We start from the raw sequence: 16,394 nt of genomic DNA, 5'->3' as shown, positions 1-16,394 counted from the left end.
GCTGTGCCTGCTGCTCCTAGCAGCTGGAGTCTGGACAGTGGAACGAGAGAGGCAATGCCGTTCCTCTCATCTCAAATAGGGGGGACTGTCATCGCCCCACCGATCCCACCCCGCACCCTGCCACATGGTAAGCACCGCAAAACCTGCTTTCCCACTCGCTTTGAATTGGCTGCAGGTCAAAAACTATTTAATAGCATGTAGATGCTTGTCCCATTAAATCACTCACTGATTTTTTTTTTTTTTTTGTATTTTACTTTCAGAAGCCAGGCTCATCTACTGCCCAGGACAATCTAATAGTGTAAATTGCCACAGAATCAGAATTAGTAACATTTAAATTTGACTTCTGTTTTGAGGAGGGGTTCTTGCTATTCTTCACTTTAGTGAGTAGTTATTTGACAAGCGTGGAGGCTCATCTGTGCTTTGAAGCTATGTTGAGCAGAAAGAAGGCTAGGATGGAGAGCAGACTTCTTGAGAATGAAATCACAATAACTCTTACTGTGTGACAGATGTTTTTTTTTTATTTTTTATACCTCAACATGTTTAAACTACTGCAGTCCATTCATTCTTTCATTCACTCTTTGACTTTCGCTTTATCCGATTCATGGTTGGGGGACTCTGAGCCTGTCCTTACAAATGGAGGAATAAGGCAGAGAGAACCAGTTTGACAGCTTATCAAAGGATACATATACACATACACTGCACAAATACCAGCCTAATTCTGCATTATGCTGTGTTCTCCGTTCTTCATTTTTTCACACTTTTTGTAAAAATGTTTTATGAACTCTTTGTAAACTGAGCCTTAATTTTGTTAACCAATTACGAGTGTAAAGCTTTGCTTTTCTATTTTGAGTATGTGTGTGAGTGGCTTTAGAAATATATATATATATATATATATATATATATATATATATATATATATATATATATATATATATATATATATACAGATTCACTTCATAATCTCGAAATACTGAAATCTCAGATTTCAGTATCTCAAGACCAAAAAGCCGAAAATCCATAAGCCGAAACCTCAGAAGCGCAAAATTTAAAATCGCAACTTCTATACAAAACATACCGCACACACAGACACAAACATACACCTCCCTACACATACACAAACACCTACCCGACATACAAGCAGGGGGGCAAGACCCCCCCCCACACCCCCATACTTAAATACACTAACTCCGAGGTCGCACTACACAGACAAACACACAAAAACACCACTACACAAGCTACATTCCCCTCACACACACACATCACACTAACAAAACACACGGACACACACTAAAGCCCCTACCCAAAACCCGTAAAACACAAATATTTACCTACATCTCCAACCATCCACTCACACACCACAACACCAGAACCGCTAATTCAAAATCTCCAAACTTCGGGATTTTGAATTTCGCGCCTGTAGGGTTTCTGTATTCTGCACTTTCGCCTTTCTGGTCTCGGGTTACTGAAATTCAGGATTTCAGTAGTTCAGGATTCTGAAGGGAACCCACGTATGTATACATATATATATATATTTATATATATATATATATATATATATATATATATATATATATATATATGTGTGTGTGTGTGTGTGTGTGTGTGTGTGTGTGTGTGTGTGTGTGTGTGTGTGTGTGTGTGTGTGTGTGTGTGTATATATATATATATATATATATATATATATATATATATATATATATATATATATATATATATATATATATATATATATATATATATATATATATATATATATATATATATATATATATATATTATATATATATATATATATATATATATATACACTGAAGTGCTTAGCATTAGGTAAGTATCTGTTACTGTAGAAAGCTGCTTGGCACAATTTTAGCAAGCAGCTTACTACAGTTGCAGGAGGAGAAAAGTTTTTATGTATTTATTTATTTATTTGTTTATTACCCTTCAGTTTTGCACCTCATCTTTAAGTTGACATGGGTGCCAGTTTGAAGACAGTTTGGGAGTCTGCTCAGGGTACCAGATGAGCTAGGTATGGTTCTGAACCTAGAGCAGTAAGATTTTTTTTTTATATTGGAGTTTGTGAAATCAGCTAAAATATATTCCATACAGCTGCTCTGGTGGAGTTGAGAGATAAAGCCCTGACTACAGCACAGATGACCCTGGTTCAATTAGTGGCTCACATGACTGACAGACCAGCAGGGAAGGGTTAGGTGTTCCCTAAGGTGAGGTGTGATCCAAAGTGGGGAGTTGCCCTCAGACACATTTAATAAGCATGGGGAGAGGGAGTGGGTAGGTCATAAATAAAAAAAAAAAAAAAAATCCCCAGATGGAAACACAGATGAGCTGAGCCCCCCAGGACACCATCAGGATCCACAACCAGCCCCAGCAAAAATGGACTACGTCTGAAAGGGTTGGAGAGTAGCTGTTATACCCAGCATGGGTATTGGGTATTGGGGACCAGGGCTGTAAACATGAGATCAAAATGGAACGAAAAAAGTACATTACATGATTTTGTAAACTAAGCTTGTTAGACTGATGAGTTTGTAGCTCCGGGTATCCGAGTCAGGCCCCCCTTGATGGGGTAGCATAAGTATTCATACTTCAGGAACATTCCCTGTGATTATGCTTAAGCTGATCAGCTTCAGAAGAGATTCAGAAATGTTCACTGTTGATTAACCAAGCTATTATATTGTCACAGCCCGCTGAGGTGGTATTTTTTTGCTGTAGAGTGCACATTTAAGACATGTTCTGTAATAATCTTGGGGGAGAGAAGCGACTCAGGAATTCACAGATATTTAGTGACTTTCTGCTGTGAAGCTGGTACTAAACTATATCCAAGTTTATTAATTATATCTTTAGGGATGGAGTGGGTAGTACCATTATAAATTAATTCAGAGCATAACTGTGCTATTTCTTAATTGTCTGATGTTGTTAAAAACGGATTTATGATTATCCTTGTCTTCAGATGCTAATCTTAATTTGTTTTCCACTTTGGTCATTCATATGGACACTTTCAGATTTTGCAGATGATATTGATAGTCTTAAATTTGTACAGATTATGGTTTATCATATGCCTTAGCTTTTTTCTTTAATTATGTAGTTTATTAATGCTGGCATAGGCCTTTGTCAGCTTTTTATATACATTATATTAATGATGGTGTTCCAACACAGTGGTCACTTTTCATGTTTCCTAATATATTTGATTGTGATTGGGACCACTTGGTGTAAATACCTTTTACTTGAAGAGAGTAGTTTCCATTTAAATAAGAGGTAGCTGAGGTTATGTGGGGGCTGGAAAGCTTACAGTTGAATTTTGAGATCTTATCATATGGTTTGAATAGTTTTGATTTCAGAGGTGTTTATTGTGGTGGGGTTAAATGTCCCAAAGGAAATAGTTATTGATTTGTGATCAGAAATGACCAGAGATAAAGATGCTATGTAAATAGTGAAAGTAAGTATGATAAGGTCAAGAATATGTGATCACTATTTGGCTGGTTAATTATCTGTACAACAGTTAAGATTTACTAAGTCTAGAAGTCTTTGGTGACAGCAAACCTTTGTAATATATGTGCTTCAGAAGGATAGTTGAATTAATTCATAAAAACTGAATTTTTATTTATTGGAAGTTCAGTAGGCACATTTAGAAATCCTTCATGCGCCCCCTGAAGAAGTATGTGAATTGATAATTTTCTTATTTAGTTTAATTTTAAGTTTAGTGAATCTGTTTGTCAGTTATGGGGAGTCTGTCTAATGATAACAGGTCTCTGCAAGTACTGATACTTCCCTCTATTTCTACTAGGTCTGAATGTGTATTAGGAGGTGAAGGAGTGCAGCCTTTACACTGAATCTGGTTATATCTCACAACACATGTATGGATGTATTAAAGTCACTGGAGACTCTTCAGATACGGCTATTTATTATTAAAACTTCTGGCACTGAACAGAGTAACCTTGATGTAGTCAAGACTGGAATTTTATGTAAGCTTTATTGTTATATTGAAATGTCCTAAAGGTGGAGTTTGCCTTAAAAAGGCATTGTGGGGCCAGCCTGTGCTTTGACCAGTATGCAAAATCCATGAAACAAAAGGTGCAGGTCATCTTTAGCAAAGCAAGTTGGGCTGTCAAGTGGTATCATCACAAGCTGACACATTTTGCATCTCCGTAGAATGACTGTAGTGACTTAGCCAGTTAGTTGTTAAAGTCAGGTATCTTTTCTTTGTATCTGGGTTTCATTCAGTATGAGGAGAATGATATCACATGTTAAAGCCAAATATCTTCTCTTTGTATCTAGTCCTTATTCAGTATGAAGTTAGAATGTCACTCAGGGCCAGAGTATTACCAGCAATTAACCTATGGATAGCAAGTTCCAATATGTCTCTCTGCACATCCTTCAGGTCATTCACACCTACATAAATTCCCAAAGGATCTTAGTCATATTTGCCCTTTTGGAGTAACTCTGGGGCTTTCATGATGGCAAGGATCCTGTTTGAGCTACAGCTAAGCTGTCAGACAACCTGGGCAACCAGGTATTTGGCAAACCACCTGCCAGAGTGAAAGCAAAAAAAAAAAAAAAAAGAAAAGAAAGAACATTTGCAGTCTGCTGTAAGAAGCTCCTTGATGCAGTTTACCAAAGCTCCTTGATGGTGTTCTGAAGATGTAGCAGTGAGATTTGCTAAAATCTATATTACAGCAAAGATCTCTTCACTGTAGTTCAGAAACACATGGGATTCATTTAAGCATCTGTATTCACGATCAATAGACATGGCTGCTTGAATTCTTTCACTGCTACAGACAAAGACTACCACAAGGACAGATCAGAAGCCAACTGGTGCTTATACCAAATGTGTTGATTACAACCCTTAACTGCTTGTGTTTGGGGAAGTCTCAGCTGTTACCCCACTCTTGCTAAGGCTCTGGATCTTGACACCAGAAAGGTAGGCAAGTGTCACCTTGTCTTTGTCCATCAAAGTGAGTCTAGCTTCACTATCCCTGGTAATTGAGTCACTATTTACTGGAAAATTTCTGCTTGGATGCACAGAGTTAGTAGTAGTGAAAGGTTTACAGTCTGTAACTCCTGATTCACTATGTTGTGTGAATGTTGTGGAGTTGTGTTAGTTGATCACGGCTTGAGGCACCTCACTCTTCCCTTGATTCCTGGAAGCTTGGGGAGTGTTTTTTTAAATGCAGCCTCACTGTATGTTGGTTTAGTATGACCTTTTGGAAATATGGTCGAGTTTATATGCTACTTACCAAACTTCGGAGTAAGTGAAACGGTGGCCTCCAGGTTATATGGATAGTTGCACTATTCACAAATCACATCACTCTGATACAGTAGTAGTTGTTTCTTAGTGAAGATTAGGCAGTTCCTGTGTTGTCTCAGAATGCCAAGTGCAAATGAAGTTGACATCTGAAGACATAGCAATAGAGTGGGCTACCATGTTTGCCTGATGGATCAAATTACCAAGGGCAGAATTATATAGTGAACCAGTTTAGTCAGTAGGCAACCAGGATGTTTTGGATAGATGAAGTGTGTTCTGGAGGAGATGGTGACGCGAAGATGTGCTAACACCAATGTAATGATAGCTTGAACCTTCAGGAAGAAATTCTGTAATACAGTCTAATTTAAGAGTAATACAGAGTTTGGTACTGTATATATATATATATATATGTAGTACCAATAGGATGAATGATATATAGTATATATAGTAACAAAAGGATTAGGGCTTCAAAAGTGGTAAAAATTACTCACTGTGTACAATAGAGCAGCAGGATCAGATTACAGCAATAGTAAGACTGAAGGCTGGCTTGAATGAAAAAAAAGCCCTCAATAAAGTACAAGGACCAGCCTTATAATCAGGCTAATATATTTAACCTGCTTAATAAGTAAATAAAAACATACACAGTCTGGTTTATTGCTTTTGTCAAATAATGCTTTCTTCTCAAGAACTAAGCTGGGTTAAAACATAAACTCGTTTCATATACTTCCAACATAGGTATGTGATGCAATCACATGAACACTAAAATCAGTAATTTTGTACAAAACAAATCAACTCATAAATGTCATTCAGTTCATATACTTTGAAAACATTTATTAATGAAACAGTGAAAAAAATAGTTTAAAACTTTACCAACTTTTACTTAAGTCCCCTTCTTATAAACACACTTTCATTAAGTCCTGGGGCAACAGTGGCATTGACCTTAATTGCCATAGTAATATAATTTTCTGCACACAAATTCCACTTCCCCCCCATGGAATTGTAACTATCTTCGGTATAATAAAAATACATGAATATCCTTACAAATTGATAAGTATCAAGCTAATTCACTTTTGTCACCAACCTCTTCTAATACTTTACAGATGCTGGTAAATGTTTTTCTTCAAAGATTTCATTATATTTACCTCTGTTAAATGAATGACATATACTGCAACAGGCCATATAAACAACCCCAAAGTATTACAATCCCTCTCCACCTTTCTAATCTGGGAATAATATTACCCTTTTCTTGAATATTTAAATAAGGGCACTGATTGCACCAGCCACATTTGAATATACGAGTGCTCATGTTAACTTCATTGGGTGTGCTGGTACCATGAAACCATGAACCACATGAACCAGTGGCCCTGTCAAATTTTCAATTGAAGAGCAAGAAAAAAAAAAAAGGATGTTCCCACTACATGTATGACACCCCTGCTTCCTCCTGCCCCAGGCTTTCAGGTCCCATTTCTGTGCCCTGCCCCAACCCTCCTTCAACACATTTTATTATTTAAAAAAAAATTCTTGTAAAGTGTAGTAAACCGCTTGCTACAGATGTAGCATACACTTACTACAATTTATATGTTTTAACTTTAAAAAGTGTATCAAACATTGCTATACATTTGGCAAACAGTTACTAGAGTTTATACCCTGCCTGCACAGAGTGGTACAGTGCTCATATTTTAGTAAAAAAAAAAAAAAAAAAAAAAAAAGAACTTTGGCAAACCTTTGAGGGTATTCCAAATGTTTTATGTGCCTGGTTGGATAGTTGGATACATGCCAAAGGGGGCATTGTACTTAATGATGGGCCTGATAACGGCTGAATAGACTGATATCGTTACTTCCTTGGACCTGGATGCCACACCCTTGCTTATGTTCTGCTCAGCATGCAATGATTTATTTGCTATCTTGGCTATGTGTTAGCCAAATGCCAAATTGCTGTTTACATATGTTCTCTAATTGTCATATCAACTCTTAAGAGGTGTTTTATCCGTAAAGCAACTCATAGGCTTCTAAGTTCATAGGAGGTTTCTAGGCTAATAGCCCTAGAGCCCTTAGAAGCCTAGCCATATTTATCCCTAGTTGCCCCAATTGATAATTGTACACTGCAGCATTTAGGATAAACCGTTTTTTCATCTTACCTTTAAGCATCTATTGCAAGACCACCAATTTTTGCATGAGCCCACATTCTGCCTCTCAGTAGTCATCTTGGGATTAGTGCTTCTGTTTTCTCCTGGTGGGAGAAGGAATACAGGGACATTATTTCCTGGAGACTGCTGATCACCAGAAAGCTTAATAACTGCTTTATAGGTGACAGCTTAGAATCTGTGCTTATATTCTGATCCTGGTGAGTAGGAGCAGAGTGCATTAATCCTGACTGTTTCTGGTTGGAGAGTGAGTGTCTGTGCTTAACGTACCTGACTGGTCTGGTTGCTATTTGAGGCATCTACCAAAAAAAAGGCTACAAGTTTACAGACCTTTGCATCATCTGGGACAAGACTGTGTATCACCAAACAGGCTGTGGCCTACTTCTCTTCTTGGGATTGGTGCTAACATTTTGCTTCTGGTGAGTGAAGAAGCAAAGGAGTATTGTATCCCAACAATGTGAAGCTGTGGTGAGACGAGCATTAGTAGTAGCCAAGCAGTAGCCATTCATGCAACTCCCCTCTTTTCATCATTCTTGACAAGCTAATTCTTTATTTTAAGTACGTACTGCTTGATTTGTTTCTAACTTCAGAATATCTGCCTAATACTTAAATTTTCAGGGTCTACGTATTAGTTTTCCTTGAAGTGTCTGACACTGCTGTGTGCAGACTCAGACACCTTGAGTGGCATTTTTCCTGTAAAACCACAATTGAAATTTCTCCAATATCTAGTTGCACACAGGACAACAAGTTTGCAGTGACAAGCACTGTTCACATAGTTGCAAACCGAATACTCTTGACGGTGACTGATATTCTCACTCCAACAGTCTAATTAATAAAAAAGGGTCTGTTGCCATGGATATGAACTTTCCTACTGTCTCTGTACCAGCATGGTGGATATAGGCATCCCGAGGCAATGTAGAAATTGCCTCATATTTCCTGACAATTATCAAACAAACTGATATGGTATGTGAGAGATATATTTACACAACATTAATGGAGGCAAAGCTCTCACATAAAAGTACTCCTAATGTGAATAAGGTTGTCAATAGTACACATGCTGCACCCATCACGCACAATTCAAAGCAGACATATAGACCCACATATACTGAGGCACTTACATGTAATCTTCCTAAACCACAAAGGCATCTTAGGCAAAGTACACATACAAAATACCCTCAGCAGCCCCAAAAGCACTCTTTCAAAACAGCACCCACATCAATACATAGAGCTACATCTCATGGAGCCTCTACCTCCAAGCCCATAAGGCAAGTCACCACACAATCCAGCATTCTAGTTACTGGAGACTCCATCGTGAGACACACTGATGTCCCTCTCAACAGGATGAGTAAAGAGCAAGTTACGGTCAATTGCTTATCAGGGGCTAGGATCCACCACATTACGCATGCACTCAGGTCATTGGACCACAATTACCAATATGACTCAGTCATAGTCTGTGTGGGAGTAAATGACATGAGGCATACCTCCCTAGACTATATAAAGAGAGACATCATAGAGCTCTTGAAATATGTGCCTCAGGCTGGTATGAGCCTAACATTGAGCAGCATTTTACCTTCTCCAAGGATGATGCCACAATATGAACAAAAGATGACTGACTTTAATAATTGGCTTAGTTTCTGGTGTCATTCTAAGGGGGTGCAATATTTGTCAGCATGGAAGGAGATGGTCAACAGACCATGCTACTTTGCCAGGAATGGTCTAAACTTCTCCCCTCTAGACTTTTGAATATTAGCTAAAACATTGTCTTCTCCCATAGTGCCTTTTTTAGGCAATGCCAAACTGAAAGTACTTCAAACATAGCAAATTAAAACCAAGAAAATCTAAAGGTATTACTGCTCAATGCTAGGAGCCTAAACAAAAAACTCCACTCCCTGGAAGCTCTCTTTACCCTAGAGAATGCTGACGTCTGTGTGGTCTCTGCGAAGTGGTTTAAAGCTGCGGACAGCACACCCACAGTGCAAGGTTATAATGCCTTCCTCACATTTAGACCAGCTACTTCACAGGCAGGGACTAAAGGTGGAGGGGGTCTCTATTTACATCAAAAATAAATATACTTCAAGGCTGGTCAAACAGGACAATGCACTTGAGCTGCTCCATGTTCAAATCACCATAGGTAAAATCCAATCCCACTTCCTTGTAAGCTATAGGTCCCCTATATGACCCAAGAAACTGATACCATATATTTAAACTTATTAGAAACACTAACCATCCAACCCAATACCGTATTCATGGATGACTTTAATTACTCCACTATTAACTGGGAATCCTATACGACATCAAACCTACATGCACAGAAATTCCTGAATTTTGTAAACACAAACTCCCTGGACCAGATAGCCAATACATCAACTAGGGGTGCAACCATACTGGATATGGTCCTCACTAATATGGGAGAGTGCTGCACACCCCCTACTGTAATGCCTTCCCTTTTAAGGTCAGACCACAAAATGGTCTCCTTTGAAGTAAAAATAAAACTTGGACCCTCAGCTAAACTGGGAATATTCAGGAAATATTCTTAGGCTAACCTCCTGCTATTAAGTGAGAACCTGGCAAAATTTCAAGCCCCTATAAACCCTGAGAACACAGAACTCTTCACAGAAACCCTGTACAAGCATGTTAATAACTGTTAACTGCAGCTGTACCCACTAGGAAGAATTACAGAACTAACTCAAAAAACAAGCCATCCTGGTGAAATCACAAAATCAATCGATGTATAACAGGAGGAAGAAAATCATGGCAAAAATTAGGAGGTGCAGCACCCAGCAGGATAAAAGCACTCTCATCAAACTAAACAAACAACTCAGAGGACAAATAGTCTGCCAAAGCCAAATTTGAGGTAATTTTGACCTCCCAGGCCAAGGACAACCACAAAGCATTCTTTAGCTATGTTCGCAACCTCAAAGGAAATGCACAATTGTGTGCAGAGGTCATTGTGAATGGAGCCATCTATACCCAGCCAGAACATATAGCAAACCTCCTGGTTGATAAATTCAGCTCCAACTTTACTCCTCTCCCCGCTCAACCTTCCCTCAGGAAATATCGTCAAATATAACTCCCCCTACTATCACTAGGGCACAGGTCCTTAATGCTCTCTCTAAGATCAAGAACACTGCATCAATGGGCAAAGACAATATCCCATGATGCCTTCAAAATAGCATGAAACATGACCTATCAGGGCCTCTGGAATTACAATTTAACTGTAACCTCCAAACAGGCTTCATGCCTCATGAATAGAGAAAGGCAACATTCATCCCTCTGCAAAAAGGTGGGCCATCTGCAGACCATGGAAACTACAGACCCATAATTCTCACTAGTCTTGTATGTAAACCCATGGAAAGAATTATCATGGAGATGATCAATAGAGATATAGTAAACCTCCAAACACTGGACCCAACCCAGTTTGGTTTCGTCAAGGGCAGATCATTCCTACTCAACTTGGAGGACTTCTTTAAGAAGGTCACCAAAGCAATGAATAAAGGCAAAATAATTCAAACTGCCTACCTTGACCTGGCCAAGGCATTTGACACAATATCCCACTCAAGCATTGTTGACAAACTCAGGAGGTTAGGTACAAACCCATAGGACAGCCGGTGGATAGCCACCTGGCTCACAGATAGGACCCAGGAAGTTAGAATTGGGGAGTCCACCTCTACAAAGAGGCCAGTCACAAGTGAAGTCCCCCAGGGATTAGTCCTTAGACTGCTCCTATTTTGAATTTACTTCTCAGAATTCAAGGCCAATGTCAGTGGTCTCTGGCTGACTAAATTTGCAGAGGATTGCAAATTAGGAGATGTCATTGAATCTCATACTGACACAAATGTTCTCCAGGAGAGGCTGACACAGACAAACAACTGGTGTCAGAGCCATGGACTAAAACTAAATGCCAAGAAATGCATAATAGCATACTTTGGGAAGTCATCCATCCTTGGTAGCTATGATATTGACAACACACCCCTTAGAGTTGACCCAGTAGTCAGGGACTTATGGATACACACAGATAGTAATCAAGCCCTTTGATCATCACGTTTCTATAGTGATGAGGAAATCCTTCTATGTTGCATAACTTATAAACAAAGGTATGGCATCTAAGTCCAATGAAATCATTGTTCCACTGTATTCAGCATTCATCAGACCTATCATGGAGTACAATGCCCCCTTTGGTATTTACCTAACCAGGCATATCCAACAACTGGAACGTCCACAGAGGTTTCTCACTAAAAGAATAGAGGGCATAAGTAATATGTCCTGTGCTAACCCCCTCAAGGACCTATCCCTGTATTCTGTCTCCTACAGGCTTTTGACAGGTGATCTATGCCTGGCATATAGGGCATTGTCAGGCCCCACTCTGATGGACCTCCTGCATATTCACAAAAACGTACCAGAATTACCCATTCTAAAGACTTAAACCTCGCCTGTGCTATAAATAGGACCTGCTGAACAGATAGGTATGTATCCCAGAGACTACCCATCTATGGAACAAGCTCCCCATCCATGTGAAGCAGAGTTCCTACCTAACCCAATTCAAGTGCAGCTTGGACAATTAGATCTGAAATCAGAAATTCATCCCTGGTTTGGCACCTATGTCTCTAATGCAAAAAGGTAACCTGTAAATGATTCATCTCTCAGGCCCATCCTTACACTTATCAAAGGTGTCAGAACTTGTCAGAGATTCAGGATGCATGAAGGCTTAAAAAGGCCCTTGTGGTCATTAGCCTAGTAAACACATATGAACCTATAAGAAGTGGCAGTCTCTGGGAGATGTATCTGTCTGTCCAGCATGAGCTGTTCATGTCAGAGGTTAGGTTAAATCCCTGGAGTGAGAGACTCTACTGCAGTTTGATTTACAAATATGTAGCATTTCCAGCAGGGCTGAGTCAGAGACTGCCCTTTAAGTCAGGCACAGGTCACCCCTTAGTACACTGTGCAAGACAGAATACAGTGACAGGGCTTTCAGTCTTTCTGCATAAGACTTGTTTTGTGTACTCTGTAATGTCTTAGTAAGAAACCTTTGTGGTCTCTCCAGTTGTTGCAGGTATCTGGTGTGGTACATGCAAAAGGGAGCATTGTATTCAATTATTGGTCTGATGAGGGCCGAGTATAATGGACATATAACATCCTTAGATCTAGATATGATGCTTTTGCTTAGAAAATGTGCCACACAGAAGGATTTCCTTACTACTGTGGATACATTGTAGTCAAAGTTCAGATTGCTATCAACCTCAATACCTGGCTGATATACCACTGGGTCTACAGTTAGGGGTTGCTGTCTATAATGTAATTAGCAGGGATGTGAGATTTCCCAAAATGAATAATAATGCATTTTTTTAATTTAGCTTTAATCTGTGGCTTTGGCACCAATCATTTTTCTGTGTTAACCCCATCTGTCGTATATTAACATTGCTAGGGGACTCAATGATTGCTCCCAATTTGCAATCATCAGCAAACTTGGTCATCTACAGGCCATCCAAGTTTGCCTAGAATCCTAAGAAATAAATTCCAAACAATCCTCCTAGTGTATAAACAGAGTAAAGGAATGTTCAGAGTAGCCTTGAGCAGCCTATCTGTCCCTGAAGGAGTGACCTCAGCACAAGAGCTTGTAGTAATTGGTTGTTTTGGACCATTTCTAGCTCTTTTGAAGTTCCCTGTTTAAAATCCGCCTCTGAGCGTTTTTTTTTCTGGCTATACTACTCAGCAACAGCTCCTCGTGGTCCTGCAGAGTGGTCCTAGCAGCAGAGAACTGAGAAAAGTGACTACTTTCCTGATTTAAGTATTTTTTTGCTGTTTTTTTACCTGAAATACCTTCTCTTGCTTACCTTGAACAAGCTTAAACTGTTTTTTTAACTGTTTGTTGCATTATATATTATCTGCACTTAAAGTTTCATTTAGTCGAAAATTGGTCGAAAGTTGTTTGTTTGTTTGTTTGTTTGTTAAATTTAACTGTTGAGGCTGCCCACTAAAGTGTGCTAGCCTGTGTAACTGATTTATTACTGTTTCCTGCTTTTCTGTGTGCTTTCTATCTCAAAAACAAAAAAAAAAAAAATATCCTTGTTTTCCCGCCTCTCCTCGACTAGTTTAGACCAGTATACAGGCTTTACTGTATTCTGGGCTGTGGTGTAGTTCCTGTGTTATCCATTGCCTTACTTGGATAGAAGGAAGTTTCTTTGCTCACCAGTGGAAGTGGGGAGCCTTGAGCAGCCTAACTGTCCCTGAAGGAGTGATCTCAGCACAAGAGCTTGTAGTAATTGGTTGTTTTGGACCATTTCTAGCTCTTTTGAAGTTCCCTGTTTAAAATCCACGTTTGCACGGCTTTGCGTGTTTGTGCACATAGCGCAGCGCCGGTTAAACAAGGTTAAACTTTTTCTGGCTCTGCCAAGTCTGCTCTTCAAATTTTCCCTTAAGAAAGCTTTACTCTTATAATAATCAGTCTAATCACTTTATTATAAGCCTAGCACTTGTTCTCAAAACCTCTCTTCTAAGTAAGCACTCGCTAACCAAAGTAAGCACTACATCCACCCACCTTCCCTGTGAGTACCCACTTCCCTTAAAGGCACAGCACTCCCTTATAATATTCTAGCATGTTGAGTGGTAGATTACTAGCATCCTCTCCGGTTCAGCTGCTTAATCTGGGAATCTTGAGACAATGCTACAATTGTCTCATGTACACAGACAACCCACTCCTCCTCCCAACAAACACAAATACATGTGAGAGATGCAATTATATAGCCAAACGCTTACCAGGCTGAACAAGGAGAGGGTAATGGTGAGCTGCTTATCGAGAGCTAGGATCCGCCACATAACACACACAGTCAGGTCACTCCAAAGCAAGTACAAATATGACTCCGTCATTGTCCATGCCGGCGTGAATGACCTGAGACGTACCTCCCTGGACTACATGAAAAGAGACATAGAGGAGCTCTCTGATTATGTAGCCCAGGCTGGTATGACCCTGACCCTGAGCAGCATCTTGCCCTCACCAAGAATGATGCCACAATACAAAGACAAGATGATCAACTTTAATAATTGGCTCAAATACTGGTGTCATTCTAGGGGGATCCAATGTCTGTCTGTTTGGGATGACATGCTGGACAAGACACGCTGCTTCGCAAGGGACGGCTTGCATCTGTCACCACTGGGCTTCCGGATATTGGCTAAGGCTCTTGCCTTCCCCATAGTGCCTTTTTTATGCAAGGCTCAAAAGACAAACCCACCTCCTTAGAAAACAAAAATGGAAAAAAATTAAGGGCAATGCTGCTCAACGCCAGAAGTCTAAATCTCAAGATGCAGGCTCTCAAAGCACTCCTCAGTATGGAGAACATTGATGTCTGTGCAGTAACTGAAACCTGGTTCAAGGCTCCTGAGAGCACCCCAGCACTACCAGGCTATACCTCGTATCATGCTTTTCAGCCCCAAAACTCGGGCCAAACCAAAAAGGGACGGGGAGTGTCCATATTCATCAAGGACACCCACACCTCCAGGTTAGTGGCAACACATGAAGCATCAGAGACCATCCAGGTGCAACTAACCGTAGGCAAAACTGCTATACAACTGGTAGCATGTTACAGACCACCCTCCCAATCTCAGGAACCCCACTCAGCCTTCCTGAAGACATTGGAGGATATGAATGTCTCACCAAACACCATCATATTGGGAGACTACAACTACCCTAACATAGACTGGGTGCATTATTCTATCCCAAACACTCTAGCCCAAAGGTTCCTGGAATTCATAAATTCAAATGCAATGGAACAGCTAGTCACCTCTCCCACAAGGGGAGATAATATACTAGACCTGATCATCACAAACATGGGGACAAAGTGCTCCACACCGGAAGTATACCCCTCACTAATGAGATCTGACCACAAACTAATCACGCTGGATATACATATCCCACCTCCACCCCCAAAACAAAAGACTACAGTGAAAAACTTCTCAAAAGCCAACTTTACACTTCTTAAAACTGAGATGGTATCCTTTAAGCCCACAGGGCCAGTGGAAACCACATCCCACAATGCAGAATCCTTCACAAATGCTTTCTACAGACATCTCCAAGAATGCATGGATCATGCAATCCCAAATAAAACCAAGACCCTCTCCACCAAGGGCAGGCGTCCTGTCTGGTGGACCCCAGCCATAAACAAATTGTATAACAAAAGAAGGAAGCTACTGCACGACGGAGCAAAATCCCATAAAGAGAAGGCATCTCTGATCAGCACTAATAGAAAGCTACGTTCTCTCATCAAAACATCCAAGGCCAACTTTGAGAGAAAAATCGCTATGGACACTAAAGATAACCACAAGGCCTTCTTCAGCTATGTTAGAAACCTGGGTGGAAACCCTCAGATATGTTCAGAGTTAGTTCACAATGACAAAAAATACACTGAACCCACAGATATTGCCAACATTCTGGCAGACAGGTTCTGTGCAAATTTCTCCCCTCCCTCACCCCCAAAAGAAGAAATACCTATCCCAGCTGAATGTAACCTCCCTGTCATCTCAGATGTCCAGGTGAGAACCGCCCTCAGCAAAGCTAAAAACACAGCATCAATGGGACCTGACAGTATCCCGGGTTGCGTGCTATGTGAACTCCAAGAGGAGCTAAACCCGCACATAAAAATGCTATTTAACCTTAGCCTTACTACAGGATATATACCTGAACACTGGCGTACAGCAACAGTAGTCCCACTCCTCAAAGGAGGCACCTCTACAGACCCTGGTAACTACCGCCCCATAAGCTTAACCAGCCTGGTCTGCAAAGCTATGGAAAGAATCATTATGGAACTCATAAACAGAGACATTAGGGACTTACAGACACTTGATCCCACCCAGTTCGGCTTTGTAAAGGGCAGATCCTGCCTTTTGAACCTGGTTGACTTTTTCAGAATAGTCACTAGAGCCATTGACGAGGGCAAAGCAGTCCATACAGCCTACCTGGACTTGGCTAAAGCTTTCGACACAATACCCCTCTCTGGCATCATAGA

General features: G+C 40.2%; 1 protein-coding gene across 1 annotated transcript in view; it reads left to right on the top strand.

Annotated features, from left to right (window-relative positions):
• The window catches only part of DOCK3 (dedicator of cytokinesis 3), a 4,843,230-nt gene that overhangs the window by 4,760,075 nt on the left and 66,761 nt on the right, over window positions 1-16,394 (top strand). The window lies entirely within an intron of this gene.

Source organism: Protopterus annectens, chromosome 7.part0 (genome assembly GCF_019279795.1).
Source record: "Protopterus annectens isolate FY-2018-M chromosome 7.part0, PAN1.0, whole genome shotgun sequence".
NCBI lineage: Eukaryota > Metazoa > Chordata > Ceratodontiformes > Protopteridae > Protopterus > Protopterus annectens.
This window is presented reverse-complemented; position numbering and strand designations above follow the sequence as displayed.